The sequence below is a fragment of the Limulus polyphemus genome, unplaced genomic scaffold (genome assembly GCF_000517525.1).
Source record: "Limulus polyphemus unplaced genomic scaffold, Limulus_polyphemus-2.1.2 Scaffold7, whole genome shotgun sequence".
NCBI lineage: Eukaryota > Metazoa > Arthropoda > Merostomata > Xiphosura > Limulidae > Limulus > Limulus polyphemus.
In genome coordinates this window covers 261,558-264,488 of record NW_013665617.1, presented here as the reverse complement: position 1 = coordinate 264,488, position 2,931 = coordinate 261,558, and positions in this window count along the sequence as shown.

Genomic DNA, 2,931 nt, shown 5'->3' with positions numbered 1-2,931 from the left:
AAACAGAAGATTCATGAAGTTCTACGGACACTGACTGATTCACCTAAAAATATATTACATCTTCTTGATGCTATCATGTAGTCTTGAAATAATTATAAATAAAGAAGTAACTATATTCACGCGTGCTTTAAAATATAATGTTCAGTACTAATCATATTGTTTCTGCTTTCTGCTTCTGTACAACAATTTCTAATTCTTTCACTCGTGGGAAAAAGCACGGTCATCACGTACCTAACTGTTTCACACCTTTATTACCATAGGTCCTACTATCCTACTCTGTCTTCAAGAACCTGTTACTTCACTATGCTTGTAGAGATAAGGATAGGTTGTGTTGATTGCTCTTCATAGTTATCTTTGGTTGGAACTCCACTTATTCAACGAGTTGTGTTTCTACATGACAAGCTGATTTCTGAACATAAATCATAGTCATGGAGACATTATGATGCGATGGCCAATTCAACTTTTTATTGATAAAAGTCTAGCCCAAAACTTGGGTGATGTTTCCGTCCTTCTAATCTATCGCTTCTAATTTAGGTACGGCTAACGCAGATAGCCTTCGAGTAGCTTTGCACGAAATTCAACAAACCAGCTAACGACAAGAAATTCTGACGACTAAGGAGCAATATACCTTAAGACTTGTTGTCTTATAAATAACCGAATAGATAGCGCCTTTAGAACTATGTTAGTGAACGAAATGGCTCGCTAACAACAAACATCTTATTCACATCTTTAACTGAAACCTTATTGGATACGTACAAATTTGGGAGTTTTAAATTATTATCAGTCATATTCTGATATCACATCACACTTACTTTGCTATTAAACATGACCACAATTGAATCTTAACATCCTCAGATTAGGTAGGTTATATATATTTTTAAATCTACCCTAAAGTTTTTGCGATTCGTTCAGCTATCTGTAGACTGCCAATCTAACAGGCTCTGATCTAAAACTCTTATTCTAAATTATAGTTTATAAATTAATATTTAACATTTTAAATATGTTTCTTTGAATTAAATAAATTTCTATTGTAAATCGACTGGTAATGAAAAACATAATAGAAATTTTTGCGGTTTATACTTCTCTGTATGTTGTGAAGAACATCAAATAATTGGAATAATACAGTAATTTTTTTATCAAAATCATACACTATAAAAAGTAATAAATTAAATGAATTTATGTTTTGTAACTTTGAGCCAGTAAAAAAACGTTCTTAAGCTATTCAGATATTCGTGGATTACCTATTTAGCAGGAAAACAAGTGTTTTATATAGGATTCATGAATTACCTATTTAATAGGCACATAAGAACACAAGTGTTTTATGTAGTTATGCTATTTAGTTATTGATGCAGCACTTTATTTTTCTGGTTACATCTGACAAGCACACGAGTGTTTTATGAAGTCATGGGATCCGACATGGTCAGTTGGTTAGGGCGCTTGACTCAAAATCTGAGGGTCGCGGTTTCGAATCCCCGTCCCACCAAACATGCTCGTGGGGGCGTAATAATGTTAAGGTCAATCCCACTATTCGTTGGTAAAAGAGTAGCCCAAGAGTTGGTGGTGGGTGGTGATGATAAGCTGCCTTCCTCTAGTCTTTCACTGCTAAATTATGGACGGCTAGCGCAGATAGCCCTCTTGTCGCTTTGCACGAAATTCAAAACGAACCACAAAAAAAGAAATCGTGTTATTTATTATTGAGACTTCCCTTATTCTTCTAGTTATATTTGACAAGTACAAAAGTGCCTTGTAAAGTCATACTATTTAATAATTCAGACAACCCCATAAGTTTTCTGGTTGTGAATATGCTTAATCTTATCACTTTAGGTTTATTGATTTTTAGCGCAGAGCTACACAATAGGCTTCCAGTTCTGTTTCCCACGAAGATCTAACCCTAACCTTTAAGTCCTGAATCTAAACGCTGAGTCACTAAAAGAACATTATTATTCTATTCTAGGATTTTAGATTATACTTATCTTTTTTTTTAATGGATTTGCTTGTTTCAGGAAATTATAACAACTTTTAAACAACTTGATATATAAAAAATTGCTATATTTTTCCAGGAATGAGTAAAGATAACAGAAGAAGGTCATTTTAAGTGAACAATTTCAAAAACTGTTTAAAAAAGAATGCCCATGAATTTCTACACTTCCTTCCGTCATTATTTAATATTGTTAAAAATATAGACAAGGGGGTTTGATCGTCATAAGACCACCAGCAGAAGTTTCCGTAACAATCTAATTGTTATTTTCTTTTGTTTTAGATTTATCATTAAAAGTATTTTCTAAAATATAATATTAGTTACAAAAGTTAGTTCATTTAGCTATTTGAGTAAAATAATGAACGACTACTGATTGCTCATATTTTTCTTCTCTTAACAGTTAGGACTGAATGTATGTATTTTTACACTTGTTACTAGACAATGATAACTATACTTATTTTCCTTCCTTTTCCATACATTTCTAGTCGCGTGATTTTTTTGTCTATTGTCAAACATTGGTAACAAAACATTTTTTATTACCAAAGAGTGCTAGCGTACACATTTTTTTCTTCAGTTCCCAGACCATGCTGACTGTACATATATTTGATTTTTTCAGTTACCTGAGAGTGCTGACTGTTCGTACGTTTATTTTGTAACCAGATACAGCTGGTTGTACGTATTTATATTCTGTTATCAAACAGTGCTGCTGTAAGTATTTCTTATGCCGTTACCAGATAGTGCTGAGATTGCTTTTCTTTTCTTTTCTTACAAGGCATTATTGGTTGTACGCATTTCCTTTCTATTTCCAGATAATACTGATTGTTGTAATTTTCTTTCTCTTACTAGAAAGTGCTAGCTGTATGTATGTTTAATCTATTACCAAAGAGTACTGAATGTGCGGTTTTTTTTGTTTTTTTTTTAACCAGGCAGAACTGACTGTATGTATCTTTCTT